The sequence below is a fragment of the Fukomys damarensis genome, unplaced genomic scaffold (assembly GCF_012274545.1).
Source record: "Fukomys damarensis isolate Sample0158 unplaced genomic scaffold, DMR_v1.0_HiC HiC_scaffold_25, whole genome shotgun sequence".
Taxonomy (NCBI): Eukaryota; Metazoa; Chordata; class Mammalia; order Rodentia; family Bathyergidae; genus Fukomys; species Fukomys damarensis.
In genome coordinates, this window is record NW_022900937.1 from 3,114,985 (window position 1) to 3,134,595 (window position 19,611).

At 41.0% G+C, this 19,611-nt stretch overlaps 1 protein-coding gene across 1 annotated transcript in view; it reads left to right on the forward strand.

Moving 5' to 3' along the window:
- Positions 1-19,611, forward strand: part of Col25a1 (collagen type XXV alpha 1 chain) — a 408,120-nt gene that overhangs the window by 152,311 nt on the left and 236,198 nt on the right. The window lies entirely within an intron of this gene.

Below are 19,611 nucleotides of genomic sequence, written 5' to 3' on the forward strand. Positions count from 1 at the left end.
TCTCCTCAGCTGTCTTGAGTTCCTCTTTTCTCACTTCCTGAAAAGGATTCTTCGAGGATTCTGACTTCTAACCTTGTTCTGCAAGAGATTCATTACCTGAATTGTACCTGTCATCTGTGTTCTCATAACTTCACTTTTGCAGCCGATTTTCCCCAGGTCTCAGACTGAGATTCCCAGCCTCTGTTGGCCTGGCCGCCTAGATGTCTAAAGCATCTGTTCCTGATCTTGCTGCTTCTCTGTTCCTCATGTTCCGTCTCAGTGATGGCTCCATTGTCCTTCTGGTTCAAACAATGATCTTGGGTTCCTTCTTTTCCATCATTTGCTCCTCTATGAGATTATCTGGTTACCAGGTCCAACTGAATATATCTTGTATACATGGGTCCTTAGCCTTCTTGTCCTACAGCCATCCAGTAACAGGTCACAATGTCGGTGACTGGCCCTCGAGAAGGAGGCTTTTTCCGTAGGCAGAATCCTTACAGAGAGTGGCAGGGTCAGGGGTAGCTTGAAGCAGGCTTCCACATGGTTCTAATAGATTGCAGAGAACAGGAATTTCTGTTCTAAGCATTCCGTAAGTCAGATGGTCTCTTCTTTGCAGATGCTACTGTTTTAGTTAAATCTTTATCAATTCTCCTCTCAACTCCTGGAACACCATTATGCCATCTGTCCTTATATTTATCTTAGATGCCAGAGTAATTAATATACAAACCTGTCATCTCCCACTCAAGTCTCTCAAACTCCCCATTACCCATCAGGAAAAAAAACAAAGAAGTTCCTATGATCTGGCCTCCGTCTCCCTTTCTCACTCTGCCTTTCGTTTTATGCACGGCCATGTGGATCTTGTCATTCATGAGCACCCCCTTGTTTTTCTCATTTGCGTGCTTCCCTCTGTCTGAGATGCTCTCTTGTTTTTCATTCAGCTGACTGTTCCTCTGTTTAGTTGCCATGTCTGTCCAGAAACACTTCCTGACTCCATTTCTCAATTCTTGTACTTGGTGTTTCACATTATTATGTACTCTTTCAGATATTACCTATGGATTTTTTTTTGAGGTTGGTGATGTCTTTGCCTCCAGTGTTTAATTAAGCTCTTTTATGAATGTCTGTGAATGTTGAAGGGTAAGGTGTATTAATAAATAACGATCCATTCTTTCACTTAAAAATATTTGAATGCCTCCTTAGTACCAACTGGTATTGTGAACACTGTGTTACAGTAATAATTTTTACATTTCCTTGTGAAAACAGGCATCCTGTTATTAATATGTAATATAAAACCTGTTAATGCATAGCAGCAAACCTCCCTTTAACTTTGGGCAGTGCTGAGATGTATTCTTCTTCTAACGGTTGGGATAACTTGTAAAATGTTTCCTTATAGATGGTTCATGCTAAATACTATGTCAAGGAAAAAAGAAATTATTCTATACTAGTTTCCAAAGGTGGTATAGACTGAGAGACCCATAGGTGTAATTTAGTGGAAGTAGGTGCATTCTAATTTTATAAGCACATTCTACACTGTAAGATGTATCTCTAAGCAAAAAATGAATATAACAATCTTCAAGGGGGAAGAGTCAGGTTCACAAGTGAAGTATTTCATGAAGAAAACGATAAATGAATAAGTAAATTTAATACTTCTATTTTTGTGTCACTTTAAATCACCAAGACAGAATATATTTCTGCAGAATATAATCAAAACTCAGAAAATTTATAGAACTATATTTTAAGTAACTCTAAAAAAGTTATTTTCTGTTCTAATGTTTCTGAAAAATAAAATATCATTAGTTCTTTATTTTCAAAGAATGATAATGCATAATAACTCTAGAAAACATACTTCAGTAGTACAAATTTGCATTGTGGTTCAACTGATTTTCTTAGTAGCTAATCAAATGTCCTTTTACTTAAAAAGATTCTGTAAGTTAATATTGTAATGTACTTCATTTAAAATGTGGTTCATAGAACTACATTACTAAATAATCTCTTCAGATTTATTTAAGCTTCCTTAAATATTGTGGAGAATAAAAATAGGCAAACTCAAACTGAAGATCAGGCCCTTACTTTGTACCTGCCAGTCATGATTGATCCCCAGTTCTGCGCTCGAGCACATAAGTTCTTTAGAGGATATTAGACTTTGCCCCTCTGAAACTTTGTAGTACTGAACTGAAAGATAAAACAAATTGTTTATATATCTATATTTGCCAAAGACTCAACTCCAGATCACTGAGTCCAAGGCTTTCCCTCCCTGAGATGCGTCCTGCGTGCCCTCTGTGCCATGCTCTCTGGTGCACCTATCCTGGCCATCCCTGGAATCCTTTCCTTTATCTCTGGAACCTTGAGGGTACTTTTCAGCACCATGAGTCTCCATGTCCAGGAGTGAGGAAGCAGAGGCTCCTGCTCTTTCATCTCTGGCTATGGGGGAGCTGAGAGAAGACCTCAGCCTTTCAGTAGTGTCCCCATGCTGACCCGGTGCAGCAGGGACCCAGGCGTTCCTTCCAGCTGCTGTCACTGCATGCTGTGCACAGGCCCTGAGCTCAGTCAGTGTGGAGGGCAAGAGTGCGGCCCTCAGCCTGGGCTGCCTTCTCCACACACCGCATTTCTGCCCAGCATACAGTGACACCCAGGCAGCTGTGTCTACAAGGGAGGAAGAATTAGACTGCCTAAGTGGACATATCTTTTTTTTTTAATATAGGATTGAGGTGGACTCTTTTAAGCTTAATTTTATTGGTACATTTAAGGTATACAGTGTAATGACATTCATCATTGGAAATTTGCACCTTTACATAATCCATTTTGTGCTTATTTTTTCCTCATTCCCCTGCCCTCCCTTCAACCCCTCCATCCCTCCCTATCTGCAAAGACTTTGTTTCCATTTTTCCTTTTCTTACCCCTCCCACTTCCCCTTCCCCTTTGTACCTTTTCTTCCTATTTCCCGTTATCTGTTATACCTTTTAGTCCTTATTTACAATTTCAGTTTCTCACACTAGAGAAACTATTTGGTATTTAAACATATGTGTCCTATTTGTTTAAGATATGCCTTCAGTGTGCATCCTTTTAGCTATAAATGTCTCTAGTTTCTCATTCTTTGTGGCTGAAGTAATTATTCCATTTTCCTGCTCCACTGCTGGTGGGAGTGCAGACTGGCGCAAACACTGTGGAAATCAGCATGGAGACACCTCAAAGAACTAGTACTGGAGGTCCCAGTTGACCCAGCCATCCCTCTGCTGGGTGTCTTCCCCAAAGAATTAAAAGAATCACACCACAGTGGTACATACTCACCCATGTTCATAGCAGCACAATTCGTGATAACTAAACCTGGGAAGCAGCCCAATTGCCCACCAATAGGAGACTGAATAAAGAAAATGTGTGTTTTTTTTAAATAAAACAGACATATCTTAATTAATAGTGATCAAAATAGACAATGACTATTTAAAGTAAAAATTCTTACTACCATAAAAGACACATTGCCATTAACCCCCAAAACCCTTGCCCTTGCTTCGAACACACTCATCCCTTGTTCTTGTCACTTTGTGAAGCAGCTCAGGGTCCCTTTTCAGGAATGTCTTCTATAAGATGTGATCAGAAATGGTGAATGCTGGTGCTGACTACCATCCAACAGAAAGACAGGCTGCAAAAACAGCATGCGTCCTCACCCACCCCACTCGCCAGTCCTGGCATGGTGCACCTTTGGCCATGAAAGGAAAACATTTTGAATCAACTCAGGACCTAGAGGCAGCCACAACAGCACAACTAAAGACACTCAAAGAGGACTCCAGAGGTGCTGCAGGAAGTGGCAAGGCCCATGGAATAAGTTTGTTTGAGGTAAAGGGAAGGATTTTGAGTGTTTTGAGGGGGATTAATGGTACTGTGTCTTTTACTGTAATATATTTTTAAAATTTAAACATCTACTCTATTTTTTCTTTGTATCTTGGACCTTTCTTCTTCCTGTATCCCGTTCATGGACTCCCCTCAGCTTTTGCCTTGTATATTCCCATTGCCTATCTATGAAATATATGCTCTTAGGAAACAAGATATGCTCTATCAAGGGTAATCTAAGTAAGGGAAGTTCAGTAGTTCGCTTAAAACTCCTTTTCAGGATAATCTTGCTTTCTGTTATCTTTTACCCTTCAGCCACTCAGTACTAGGGCAACAGAGTACAGTGTGAGCCACATATATAATCTACATTTTCTAATAGTCTTGCTTGAAAGGCATGGTGAAATAGGTGAAGTGAATTTTTATCGAACCTAGTATAGCCAGAATATTTTTTTCAACAAGCAACCAACAAGAAAGTCCCTAATTGGGGCTGGGGATTTAGCTCAGTGGTTCTAGCACCTGCCTTGCAAGCACAAGGACTTGAGTTTGATCCCCGGTACCAAAAAAAGAAAGTCCCTAATTGAGACATCTTTCATTCTTTTTCACACTGTCAAAAAAATTTGTATAACTGACTCTTCTTTTAAGAACTTTGTCATACAAAGCTTAACCTAATTTTCTAATCAGATCTCCTTGCCAAGTGACTTGAAATTAGCCTAAAGACTTTCTGAAATATGAACTTCCATTCTTGTCATTATACTGACCCTTAATCCTGGAATACATTGTGCCTTAAGATTATTTGGCAATGATGATGTGAAATCAGCATGATTAGCAATATATTTTAAATGTTTTCATTTCTTAAAGAGTGATTTCAAATTTTATGTTTTGGTATATGAAATATAAATTAGTGATTTAATGATATATATTATTTAAAATGCATGTTTATTGCAGTTCAAAGTTGAAAGGTTTGTATGAGTGAAATACTTTGACCCCTGAAGACAAGATCAGACTCCAAATACTTAGATTAGCTTCTCACGTCTCTTCCTTGCCCACTGAAACGCTAATACTTCTGTTAATGGTTCTATCTGGACCAAGGCCTCCAGATGAAGTCAGATTCTCCTTACTGCTTGTGCAAATCCAACATTCTCAGTTCTCATTTTTTCTTGAAGCTTCTTTTGCTGTTTGCTTCTCTCTTTCCTCTTTTCAGGCATAAAAATAATATCCCTCTTCCAGGATGCAGCACAGTTTCTGCCTGTGGACATCATTCCCAATCCCCCATGTCCGCTCCTATCTTTCAAAGCTGTTCTCTTTTTTCTGTGCCACTGATTTTGATACCAGTTTCTACACTGCCTTTTATTACTGTTTAGCTTTTTGTAGTGTATGCAGTTTCCTCAACTCAGTTCTGAATATTTAAAAAGCAATAAGTATATATCTTTTGTATGAACTTTTTATGACTTTTAAGAGTAGAACACTGCATATAACTATGCAAATGAGCATGGCAGGAATAATTGAAATGTAAATATTCCTATTTATTTGACTTGAATCACTGTCATCAGTATGATCTGAATTAGTCTTCAAGGTCGACAGGGATTTTATTAATGTGCGTCTGTTTTGCAAAAAGATGAGTAACAATAGCTTTGTTAAGCTAAGAGATTTTCATCTGTGGTCTCACCTCAGAATGTCACAATTCTTTGATTCTTAAACAACTTTGTCTTTGCAAAGGAGAGCAACAATTTAGAGACTTTTCCCCTACCGGTTTATGAAACCTGGCCCACCCCACACACTTGCCATAACTTGAGAGTTTAGTGTGACAATCCGGGGGGGATGACAGTGTGTTATGTTGTGTGGATGGACATGCTGTTGTGTTGGAAAGATGGCGTCTGACCTCTGCAGGAGAGCAGGACGAATCCCTCCAGTCAAACTGAGGTCCTGAATGCGCGATCACATCACTCGTACTTTGTGATGTTAATCCCAAATTGTCCTCTGTGAAGGTTTCTGTGGTGTGTCTCTAGGGTTCTGTCTTTAAATTTTGAACCAAAAGTATAAGCTATATTTGAGCACAATAACTGGAATTTGAGTAAAATGATTTGACAAAATAGATCTCAATAAATATGTGCTATCTGTCACTGATTCCTGGCCTGGTGACAGGAGAAGAGCAGAAGAGCAGCCCTGAAACACGGCTCCAGGTCCTCCTGCACTGTGTTGAACCAAACCTCCAGCCTGGAAATCCCAGTTAGAAAATCTCCTTGGTTTAGAAATGGCCTGCGCTCCCTCCTGCCAGTTTCACGTGTTGTCACAACCTAGCACGCTTCTCACCATGGCTTAGCAGCTCTGATAGTAACACCACCTGGAGCAGAGAAGCCAGGGGAACCTGGACCCCAGCTCATTTGCTTTTGTCATGCCCAGAGGAGAGCTGGTGATTAGACAGCAGAAAACTCCGTGAGTCGCCCGGGAAGGTTCCTTCCAGTATACCCGGGCACACGCTCTCCCCCCATGACCAAGTCTCCACTCTGCTCTGATAAGCACAGCAAGATCACGGGCCAGACATGATCAGTTCCCAGGGCTTCCTAACTCATTCCAAGCCGGGGCAGCTGTTTCTTGGCTAATGCTGAGCACTTAACCACAGCTATCCAAGTACATTTCAGTTGCCGAGAAGCCAGCTCCATTTGGCATAGAGCTGACTTCAGGGCCAAGTTCCTGTTGTGATTTCTCCTGGCAGAAAAATGTTTTGAATACAGCACATCTTTAGATACCAGAGGAGGCATGTCAAAGAATTTTTCTCTCTTTTTTTGTCTTGGTATTGGGGATCAAACTGAGGACCTTGTGCTTGCAAGGCAAGCAGTGGAACCACTGAGCTAAATCCTCAGCTTAAAGAATGTTTCTCTCATTTCTCCTCCTTTTGGACAATTTTGGTTCCGTTTAAGTGTCTTGCACAAGATTTTAAAATCACTCAAACTGAATGATGCGTAAACTTCGAGCATTGCTTTCCTTCTGTTCTGTTGACCTGGAACTCTGGGAATCGTGTATTTGTCGTGTGTACAGGATGAATATTATACACTCTTCTCCATGCAGAGGGGGATGGAAAAATGATGAAAATGGAACTGTTATAATTGGGAAGGGGACCAATACTTGGAAGAAGCGGGGAGGAGCAGGGGATAAAAACAAAAATAAAAAAATGAAAAAAGAATTAGGCTGATTGTGAGCACACATGTACCAACTCCATGATAACTGTGATCATTGGATAGAACTTGTATGAATAGGAGTTAGGATTGTCACATCACCTCCAAACTGCTTTCAATGTATGTTGTACGTAGTTGTGTAAGATAAAGACACAGTGTCTCAAATAAGAGGAACTCACAATTATTTTATACTAAGTATCAAGTAGACGACTGAGCCCTCACACCAACCTGAGATTTTCTTTTAGTGATGGGAAATTTAAGACTCAGAAAGATAACTCATTTAAGGTTGCCCAATGAATAAAGGAGGAGGCTGTGTTTATGTTTCTCATAAGTCAGGATAGCAATTCTTCTACATAAGCTGCTCATACATATATCGATGACAAGTCTTCTCTTGGGGTATCGGAAAGAAGATATTCGCCAAATTATGGCCAACGAATGTTGGGTTATACTACACCTTGAAAACGGGTAAGGGCCTAGTCCTAATACTCAATTGTACCAAAGCACTTCAGAGTATTTTATGCCTAGGAAATAAAATCCTGTCCCAGTGTTGAAGTGCTGCCTGACCACAAGTGATTGCTGTCTGATGTTTTGAAACTCTTATCTCATCCTACATTTCTGTTATTTTTCCCATCTGTTACTGTTTTGTTATCCTTCCATCAACAAGTGGAAAAAATAATTTGGGGGAAGTAGGAATGTAAAACGGAGAAGAGAGGTTTTTTGTAAGGTAGCATCCCGCAGATTTTTGAAGTGAGAATGATCAGGTGATGATGATAGTTGCGTTTGGAATAAATGCAGGGGCCTGGCATTGCAGGCTGCAGGGAGTAGGTGCTACCGTTCAGTTTCTTCTGTCTTTGCAATAGGAAAAGCTGCTGTGCTTTGGAAGATTACTGAAAGGGGCACTGCTTTGCATTTGTATTGTATTCTAACACCGTGATCCTTTTGTCTGTGCTGTCAGGACAGAACATGGTGATAGAGTAATGAGAGTTTAATAAATTCTTATCTCAAAGGAAAGCAGATCAGATTAGGAAGGTTTTCTCTACCTTGTTGTTTTCAGAGACAATTAAGGTGTGAAGTGCCCTGTTTGCAAAAATATTTTTGTTCCTTAAAAATGTTGACTTCAAGGAAGGTACATAATAAAAAAGGCATTAAACTAGGCCTTATCGACAGTGTCCGCATTTATGAAGCATTTTTTTTTTCCATTTTGGATTGTCAAAAAATCTCTCTCCATTTCAATTAGCAAAATAATAAAATTCAGGGCTGGGGATTTAGCTCAGCGGTTCGGTGGCCTGCCCTGTAAGCGCAAGGACCCAAGTTCAATCCCCGGTACCAAAATAAATAAATAAAACTCCCCCCAAATTTTGACTTTATATGAACAAATGCTAAAGAACAACAAAGCACATGCAAGGTAATTGGAGTTTGGTGAATATGTAAAAACTCCGTGTTGAATTTAAGCTTTTATGTACATCTCTCTCTACCTTCTTGTTTCTTTCAAAGCCACACCTGTTGGTAGACAGTATTTTATGGTAACATAATATTGGTGCATTTCATCATCTTACTGGAAAATGACAACTTTTGTTTCTCTGTGCCTTGGCATCGTTCGTTAGTCATTCTGTGTTTCTAGGAGCAGCCAAGCGCAGTTTCCCCCATCAGCCTTCACGAGTGTGGCGACTGTCAGGTCCGTGCTCCTCACTCTCTGGCATACTCCTCAGTGGCAGTGGGGCATTGATTCCGAAGGCTGAAAGGTGACAGCCATCGCAGCAGTGGGAACGATGGTGAAATGGCTGCTATTCGTTCCTAGCCCTTCCCAGCCAAGGATCATGGGTGTACAAACCTTGGGCTTAAGAATTTTATAGAGAAATGAAGTGGGACAATCACATTTTTATACTCTAGCTGTGCTTGTCTAGGAAGATGTATTAGAACAACCTGTTTTTGTCTCCAGCTTTGAAGATTCATTCAGAGCTGGCTAAAACTAAGCTTGAAAATCTACTCATGGAAGGAATCGGCCCGCTTGGCATCCTGCCAGCTGTCCCGAGCATGCACACTTCCTGGGATGTGGAAATGTGACTTCCTTGGAAGGCTGTTTTCCCTGCCCTGGGGGATAAATCTGTGTGTCGAAAGCAGAACCTACATTGCAGAAACTGCCTCACAAATGTCCTGTGATCCTTAGGAGGGTCGCAGCGTCAGGGCTGCTTCCCTGACTGACAGCAGTCTGCTGCCCACCTTCCTTCGTGTACACCCTGTAGGAGGCAGGGAGGAGACCTGCACCAGCCCTCTGATAGCGCTCAGGAGGACTTCGCATCCTTGGACCCAGGTCGGACAGGGAACAGCCTTGCATGGTGAAATGACCCCTCGGGCCACCTCTGTTTGCTTCGGGTTCCTTAACGGAAAATGCGGACGCTCTTTGCCTTTTAAAATTCTGTGTTGAGTAAGCACAATAAAAAGGCTCCTTCCAACTGTCAGGACAGTCGGCCGGGTCTTAAACACAGTTCATTGTATTCGTTGATAAGATGCCAGTTGTGGTTAAGGGGCGGGTGGATATACAGTTGGCGCATTTGTATATTTTTCTGCCCAAAGAAGGATCGATGTGTAATCGTTGTTTCAAGATAATAAATTGGTAGAACTGCATTGTTTGACTGTTCTGCTTATTTGATGTGGGGTAGAATTCTTTTTCTTCAGGAACTGGGACAGTTCAGGGTAAGAGATGGACCATTTTGCATGGACTGTCGGATATACGCTGTAGAAGGAAAACTATTCTGTCCTCCTCCTCCCTCCTGCCCTCGCACCCCTTTCCTTTTCTCCTCCATTTTCCTGCCTTCCCTGCTTGCTTCCTTCCCTCCTTGCTTTTTTTTCTTTTAGTAGAACTCTTCATTGTCTTCCAGCAGTGACAGACTAGAGGATGGAAGGGAAAGAAAACATTTAACATTTTTCTTCTTTCTTTAACAGCTCATGTTTTTACATGACATTCTTTTCCTGTTGTCAGAACTGAAAAAAATAAAAAGGAGTTGGTGCATCATTCAGGAAAAGCTGTAGCCAGAATGGAAAATTTCACAAAGTCCCATATTTGAAGCTTTTATTTAGAGGGTGATTACAGCCAATAATGCTTAGCGTCCTAAGTACTTTGCCCACATAATTGCATGGTGAATCTGAAAATTACATTTTAGGACATTAATTAAAACCTTCAATTTCAGTCAGGATAAAACGCTGAGAAATGGATGGGGGGTTGGGCTGAACGTCAGTGCCTAAAAGCAAACACTGATTAGATAGGGAGTAGATATGATTAAAAATACCATTTTACAGGAAAATTCTGAGTTTACAAGTTTTAAATTCCCACATCAATGCCCAAAGCACAGTGGCAAAATAACAAGATAATGCACGTGTATTTCTAAAAATTGCATTTTGTCTGTTTTTTTTCCATTAATGGATGGAACATTCTCTGAACTTTTCCTGTAATGTCATTAGTGTAAAATTTTGGGCTGGGGAGAATGAGCTGAATTAGCATGTCGACTTAGGTTCCATTCCCTCCACTTGTAAAAACTTACCTTGTTGTGCATTTGTGTTCATGTACAAAGCACACAAACCGGGATTGGGAGCCAGGAATCTCGGAAGAGGAGCGGAGGGCGAGGCCAGCAGGAGTCTGCGGTGGCTTTGAGGCTCAGCACTGTGTTCAAGCACCATAGCTGGCTTTATCAAATGCCTTAGAATAATTACAGATTCATCCTGGTTCATCACACAAATGTGGAAATAATTACATCTTTCATTTCCTGTATCACCAAGAGAATATGATTTCTTTGTTACTATCAAATGCCTTCTTTCTTAATCTTTGAATCAAGTATAAATATATTACTATATGCATGTTTTTTGGGTAGAATTTCAATAAACTTTATGATTTGTATTATCAGTTTAATCATTCATCCTGTTAATGAGAACTATGAATATGGTCTAAGAACTTATTTCCTGGTTTAATAGAGATCAGATTTTGTGAGTAATACAATTAGGATTTCCTTTAGAAGGACATATATAGTAGAATGATATGCTTTTGTTAAGAAAGCCCTATAGATTTCTATTTCAAGAATGAAACCCTGTTTATGAGACAGGCAATCCAGTATCACTAACGCTGGATCTTTATTTTTATAGCTGCTATTCATCTTTTTGAAGGGGCAAGACATCCTTATTAGAGTTCTTGTTAGCCAAGAAAAGTTGGTTAAATACCTCACAATAGTAGGGTATATTCATTCCCTCCCTCCCTCTGTCTCTCCTGCCTCCCTCCTTCCCCCTTGCTCTCCCCCCTCACTTCTTCCCTTCCCCTTCCCCCTTAAACTTCAGAGGTATCAAATAGATACCTTTTGGGAAAAAATTGACATCAGTTAATTTGCTTACGTGAGTATTTGATCTGTGTAGCTTTCATGGGTCTGCAATAGTTAAGTTGTTGTTTTTTTCAATTAAATTGGCTAATTGCAGTAACAAGCTATGCCACTTGGCATGATTAGTGATGAACAACACAGTCTTTTATACAACTTCCCTTGGAACCAGCTAATCTCTGAGTGCTGTCGAAGTATATAAATAACTTGAGTGTTTTTTGTGTTCAGGATTTGCACATTTTTCTGGATATTTATTGCTTGTATGGATTTACTGTCAAATGGTATATTTGGTATATTTTAAAATCATGCATACATGACTCTTTTACTTTTTCTGTCCTTGATACACATGCAGTCAGAAATGGCCCTCAATTAAATTCGCTTTCCCCTAGAAAGTTCACTGGGAAGCCCCACAGTCTGTTACCAAGGCCACCATAACTTACATGTAGAAGGAGATCTTGCATTCCTGATTCCCATAGCATTTTCTTTGTGGGCTTCTTGAGTCCATCCTACATACTATTTAGTTTTTTTGCCCAATGTATTCCTTCCATTTCTAATAAACTCACTTTTTTAGAGCTATTTTAAGTTCACAGCAAAACTGAATGGAAAGTACAGCATTCCCACACCCCACCCACCACCCGCCATTCATCTGGCCCCACTGCCAATATCCCTGTCCAAACCGGGTGTGGCTCACCACTGATCCATTGTATCAGCCTACAGTGACTCTCTTCATCCAGAGTCCCCAGCCTGCGGTGGTGACCATTGTATGGGTTTGGACAAATGTATATGGCATGCATCCCAAATTGTAGTTCCATATAAGATAGTTTCATTGCTCTAAAACTTCTCCATGTTCTGCCTGTTCATCTCTCCCTCTCATACCCTTAGCAGCCAATGATCTTTCTCCTGGTTCCATAGTTTTTCCCTTTGCTTTATTCACCTAGTCATGTACCGTTACATATCCTTCATAGTTTTTTATGACATGAAGACTTACTTCTTTTTAGCATTGAATAGTTCTCTATTGTCCAGATGTATTGTAGTTCATCCACTCAGGGATATTTTGGTCATTTGTAAGTTTGGGCCACAATGGATGTCAATGTTCATAAATTTTTAGTGACATTCTGCTTTTTTTTTCACAGTTTGAGCACTTGCTGGCCTAGATGTCTAACTGGACTGCAGTTCTGTTTGTTTGTTTGTTTGTTTTGGCCTGGATAACTGCTTGAATGAAGCTGCTTTTTTGTACTGGCAACTATCTTACACCATACCTATCTTGCCATGTGTATACCTAAATCAGTACCCTACAGCTATTTGTATCTCTGCTCCCTCCATGGAAGACCAATACATTGCGTATTCCTGTCACAACTTAATGTGGTGACAATGTGGTCCTATTGCAACTTAAATTGAAGACCCATTTTGGCATCCAGATTGGTAGTCCGAGTTGCTACCACATGTTTTACATAAGGAAAGTCCCTGTTCCCTAGGTCTGGATACTTACACTCTGTCACCTGCCAGAAATGTAATTGTACGGGTCACCTTGATGTTCGATAAGAGTCCTGCGCCCCAGCCTGTCTGGGGTCTGTGCAATTCCCGTGTCTTCGCGGCTTTCACACGTTCTCCCATAGCCTGGATCACAATTCCACCTCTTCCCTGGCCCTTCATCACCTGCTGTACCTGCAGAACTCCACTCTGGTGTCAGAACTCTGGGGGAGCCTTTTCTTATTCTGCCCTCTTTTTCACATCTACTTGAACCTCCATCTTCCATTCACACTTCCACAAAATTATCTGCAGTTGTACAATTTCATAAACTCCTGTCCCAAATTGTGAGCTTCGTGATCTCAGCAACTTTGTCATTTAACTCCGTAGTACCCTCACCTAGTAGATGGTCAATTAATGTTTAACGGGAAGACAAGAATATTGCTTGTAGATACTTACTTGAGTATTCATTCTGGTTTTTCTATTGTGCCTGAAGGATAGAGAGCTTACTGTCACACCAAATTACAAATCTTATGGAAAGTATTTTTTCATTTCTTAAGATATTTGCATTGTGTTCTAGATCCAGCATCATTGTTACTTTGATCTTTTTCTGAAAGATGGACTTTGGCAATTATTTGGTATCCATCCTGTACCAGGTGCTTTGCATGTTTTCTCATTTAATGTCATGATAATCCTTTATGAATTATTTTTATCATCTTGAAAATTTAATTGAGGAACTAGGTATTCAGGGATGCTAAGTAATTTACTCAGTTTCTTGTATGCTCAGTGGCAGAGTCAGCATTTGGAGTCTAGGTTGATCTGTTATTTAGAGTTAGTGATTTTTGGACTCCATATGTTGTCTTTCTTCAGATGCATATGGATGTGCTTATGAAAATGTGTAGAGCTTATGAAGTGCTTATGAAGGTTACCATGAGGACAATTTCTTTATGGAAACAGCATCAAAGCAGTGAATCATAGGATGGTTGACTCGGTCTGTGAGTCTTTATTGCCCAGTTTGCCATAAGCAGCTATTTAATTTTAAATATGTTTGATTCTAGAAGTGTCCATTGAACAAAAACAGAATTAGCAGTTTAAAGGGCTATTTTGGTATCAAAATAAAGCCTCCTTGAGTACATTAAGAACTGAAGCAAATGCAATAACAACACTACAACCAAAATTACATTTGAGCGCTCACAAAAAACATCCATACACGCTAAGCCGCCAAGCCAGAGCTTTGTGTTAAAAAGATCTCGTGTATTACTAGAGGATCGCTTTCGAATTCCCTAAAAATGTGATACTGCAGCTCTGCACAGTGTCCAGGAGACAGGGTCTGGTTTGCGCATTTGTGACAAATCTTTGCCCAGAGCGACACAACAATTTGTTTCTGTCATCGGGGGTTAAAGAAGCAGCTTTCTTCCTGTGCTGTTGAGCGGCCTTTCTCCCTAAGAGAGCATGGAAATGCATCAAAAGAGATGATTATTCACGTTTTCCCCGTGCTACTAAAGCAGTTGTTTATCTTCTCCCTCTCCCATGTGGAAGCTTTTCCTGTTCTCCACTTAGCGAAGACCCGAAACCTTGCGCCCTGCGCCTCAGCCCTCTGCTTTGCCTCAGATCAATCAGATTTTAACTGCGTTCCCACCCAGCTGAGTTTGGTGAGCCTTACTGGGGTTTCCGTGGACATTTGCCACGGTTCTAAAACTGCTACAGAGTTTGATAGTCTTCTGTATTCTTGGAAAAGTTCTGCCTCTGAGAGATCTGGGGTAAGAATAGAAAGAATGCTGGGTAGAGAAGTAGAAAAACCTTGTGGAAATGTGGTGGAGTTTGTATCATATTCTTGTCCATTTTTCTCTATTCAATAATGATGTGACTCATTCAAGCTATAATAAATGTAGGTCTGACTTCCTTTGGAATCTCAGTCTCTCTGTCTCTCTCTGATGTTTCCTTAATAAGGAAGTATTTGGATATCAATTGAATATAGATTAAGGAGATGTTCAAGTAATAAAAAATGAAATTTTGCTCTTTTATAGATCTCATAACAATGGGTATTTTATTTTCTCTAATATTTTATGAAATGGTATATTCTATAAAGCAAAGGAGCATAATTTTCAACTGAAGATAAATTTGTGGTGTAAATAATCACTCTAAGCCATACACGATGCTGTTTGCCTGTAATTGGAGCTGTCTGGGAGGCTGAGGGATCACAAGTTCAAGGGCAGTCCGGGCAGTTTAGTGACTTAGCAAGGCCCTGTAACAAACTGAAAAATAACAAGAGCTGGGGATATTTAGCTCACTGTGAAGGCTCTGCGTTCAATTCCCATCTCTATCCCAAAAAATTCACTGATTTACCATATTCATTTTGGATAGACAAGTGTTAGCTTGGAAAGCATAGGTATGCCTTGGTGTACTCTGAGGAAAGGTGATCACCTTTAATCCAGGCCCTCACTAGAGGAGGAGGAATTCACTGCAGAATGATGGGTGGAGAGCAGGGGAGCCACAGGCACCATGGGATTATCCTCTGTGTCACAGGAGCTTATTGCCCCGCTCACGCATACGAAGATGAACCTGCAGTGAAGGAACTTGATGGGTACCACTACAGCAAGTGAGTCAACCATTTTCCGTTTTCTTTTCTCCACTCAATAAATCTTTAGTGCAAAGAAAAATAAGAAAAAGCAATAGGAGCTAAGTGTAAAACAGAATACGTCAAAGCCTTGACAAAGCATAATGTTACTTAAAATATTAAATGTGAGGTTCTTCCCATCTGTTGGAGCATAAATTAATTTAGGCCTAAGGGACGACCCACTGGAGAAAGACAGGCACAAATATGCATTTTCCTCCCTCAGTCATTATGAAAGAAGCATCTACTAAATTATGTCAAAATCTTGTAAAGCGCTGAACCCAATGGGACACAGAAATGAACGCTTCGTTACGTGAGCGCTGCGTAATAGAAATGTACTCAAAGCCCAGGAGTTCCTGGCTGGCAGGGACCTGAGGGATGGGCACAGGGAAGAATGGTTGAGCTGGGACTTGAAGGCTGAGGAAAAGTTTCACCAGGAGGTGTAGCCATTGCCCAACTGCGGAGGGTCAGATCCAGAGGGGAAGCCCTGGGCCGTCCACATGGCATCTTCCCAGGGTAGGAGAGGGCACATCACTGACTCATTAGTGCTTGGCAGGAAAATCATGGCTGAGCTTGTGATGTGGGAAGAAAGGGAATGGGTCATGGGCTGCAGAGTTGGTAAAGCCCGGAATGGGCTGTGAAAATGGCCCTGATGACACAAGGGAAGCCAGAGGCTGCTGCCTGTCAGCGCTTCAAGTCCAGAGGAGGCCAAGGACAACCAAGAGGCAACTCTGCTGTAGGTGAATCCGGAACCCTGTCCTGGGCTGGATCTGGCTCTCAGTCTTGCTGTGATGCTGTCGATTCTGCTGGACACACAGAATTGGGAGGGGAGACTCTGCATAGAGAGGGATGGTAGCTGCAGGAGCACAGCATGGTACCTAAGGAAAGACCCACTTACAGCTGCACAGAGAGGTCGGAAGTCGGGAGTGGTGGCCAAAGGCAGAGTTTGAAGGGCTTGATGAACCACCTGGTGTTCTCAACGAATTCTAGAGATGGAGACTCTTTGAAAGGTAAATGTTATCAGCTTTGAATTTGAGAATGATCCCTCCCATTCCAAAAATGGGCATCTGAGATGAACAGACATTTCTCAAAGAAATAGAAATGGCCAATAAACATGAAAAAATGTTCAACATCACTTGTCTTTCAAGAGATGCAAATGAAAACAATGCTGTGATTCCACCTCATTCTAGAGAGAAATCAACCTATCAAGAAATCAACCAAAAAAAAAAAGAAGGAAATCAACCAATAACAAATGCTGGTGTGAACCCTGCTCCACTGCTGGTGAGAGTGCAGACTGGTGCAACCACAGTGGAAATTAGTGTGGAGATTCCTCAAAGAACTAGGATTAGAGGTCCCATTTGACCCAGTTATCCCTCTGCTGGGTATCTTCCCAAAAGTATTAAAAGACTCATACCACAGTGACATATGCACACCCATGATTATAGCAGCACAGTTTGTAACAGCTAAGACTTGGAAGCAGCTCAATTGCCCATCAACTGGAGACTGGATAAAGTAGTGGGTTTTCTAGGTAAAACAGAGTACTAAGCCATAATGAATAATAAACTGGAGACATTTGTAGCTAAACTGATACACATTAAGACCATACACTTTAAGTGAAATAAATAGGACATACATGTATAAATATTGAGTAGTTTCTTTGGTATGAGTACCTGAAAGTGTAAATAAGGATGAGAATGTATAATAGGCGAAATAGGAAGTAAAGGTCTAAAGGAGAAGTGGGAGATGCAGGGGAAAGGAAAGAAGAGAAAGGAATAAATATGAGAAAAGGAAAAAATGGCAACAAAGACTTTGTAAATAGGGGTGGAGGGATTGAAGGGAGGGCAGTGGACTGGGGAAAAAATAAGAACTAAGATACATCCTGTAGAGGTACAGATTCCCAATGGTGAATGTCATCGTATTGTATGCCTCAAATGTGCCAGTGAACTTAATATAAAAAAAAGAACTATTCCTCCAGAACTTAGCTGGAGGCAACTACGGACAGGTGGGATTGGAGTCACAGCAGTGGTATATGCAGGGAAGCGTAGACAAGACCAGGCAGGAGCGAGGGGGCCTGTGGCTGAGGGTGAGTGTCCCACTTCTTGGCGTTATTCTTGATTGAAATAGAGGAGTAGCAGGATGTGTTAATGGAGAGCAACCTTAGGGCGAGGACGGGAGGGCAGAGTGAAGAAATCATCTGGAATTTTGAGTTTTGTGCAGTTTACATTTGAGGGGCCTGGAAACTTTGTCCATAAGAAATTGGTAATGTTGACCTGGGGATCAGGAGTGATGTGTGAATTAAAGCTACAGATTTAGGAGTCCGTAGTGCGGTTCACAAAAGCTTTTGTTTGCAAACAATTTGGTTTCCAAACAGGAGAAGGTGGCAGAATTTTTTTGTTTGTTTGAGAACTCTGCGTGGGGTGACAAAATGACCATCGCCGTCCTCCCCACATGAACACACGTGGTCGTCTTCTCCAGAACCGTGAAACCAATGAAGTTCCTGACCACGGTACCACTGTGTTTAGTCTGAGCTGTAGAAGTAGGCAAACTCCCGCAAGAAGACTTTAGAAAGAACGGGTAAGAGATAAGAGTTTTCTGAAGCAGTGACCTCCACGGGCAGAGACGTCCTGGAATGTGTAGAAGACAGAAGCGGATTGTGCAAGCCAAGGGAAGTGGCCCTGCTGCATTGCTGGCAGAGGGTCAAGTCACCCCTACGATGGAAACCCATGTGGGGGGTCCTCAAAAAGCTAAAATGAGAGATTCCACTGGACCCAGCTATCCCCTCCAAAGTATCTCCCTGAAGGAGTTAAAGACCTCACACTGCAGTGATGTTTATAGCAGCACACACATGAGAGCCACATCTTCAAAGGGGCCTGTGTGTCCATCGACAGATGAGTGGATAAAGATGTCTTTACACACCATGGAGCACTACTCTGCCATGCAGATAAACTTGAGTCATTTGTAGAAAGTGCATGTGCCTTGAGACCAAAATGTGAAGTGAAATAAATCAGACACACAGCTTAAGTATTACACAGTTCTTTCATCCATGAGAAACTCAAAATATAAAGAGCAAAATACAGACATTTAAAAGGTAGGAAGATGTATCTTCCTCAGATAGGAAGGGGTTCAGAGGTGGACGGAGGAAGGAGAGTGACGAGGGAAAGGGGGTGAAAAGAGGAGCTAAGTCACTAGGTTGGTATCTCTGGTCATTTCCAGCCTTGTGGTTCAAGTATGTTAGGAAAGTGTGAGGTGGCTCTTTTGCAGGTGAGAAGGGACTAAGAGATCTCGCAGACAGGGAATGCAAAAAGAGTTGAGGTGTGCCAGGCACACGTACAGCCCCTGTGGTGGATGAATTTGTTACGTATTGCAAACATGTATGAGAACCAAGTGGTAGGAAGCACAGCCACTAGTTAACACTATAAAAGAAACAACAAATACCATTTCAGTGTGTGCGCGCGCGTGTGTGTATGTGTGTGTGTGTGTGTGCACGCACATGTGAACACATCACCTTAGTGAATGATTGGAGGAAGCGAGATGGGTTACTTATTTTTTTTAATTGAGTTTATTGGTACAATCTAGGTATACAATACAGTTACATTCATCATTGGGATTCTGTACCTTTACATAATAGGTCTTGATTCTCATTTTTTCCCCTTGTCCCTGCCCTCCCTTCACCCCCTCCTCCCCTCCTCATTTACAAACGCTTTATTTCCATTTTTTCAGTTTCTCATAATTTTTTCCTCTCCCTTATTACCTTTCCCCCACCCTTCCCACTTTCCCTATACCTTTAGCCCTTTACTTCCTATTTCACATTATTAATTATCTCATTAGGATCCTGTGTACTATTATAGTTTTTCACACCAAAGAAACTATGCGGTATTTCAGGTAAAGAAATCTCTGTATGAATATTAAAAATAGGCAATCCTAAAATAAAACTAAAAAGGAAAGTAAAAGAGTAAAGGCAATGATGTAACATTAAAATCATCCTTAATTCTGGGGATGAAAATGGTCCCCGAACATATTTAAATTGCTTCTTGCTCTTATAGTCTTATCTTATTCTTTTTTTCATTATTTAGAGAATACTTTATTAGTTTCTGTAATTAAACCCATGTAGATATGACCTTACATATTCAATACAGTGCATTACCCCTGTACACATGGAAAAAAAAATAAAAATAACATTTGTAGACCAATATGGCTG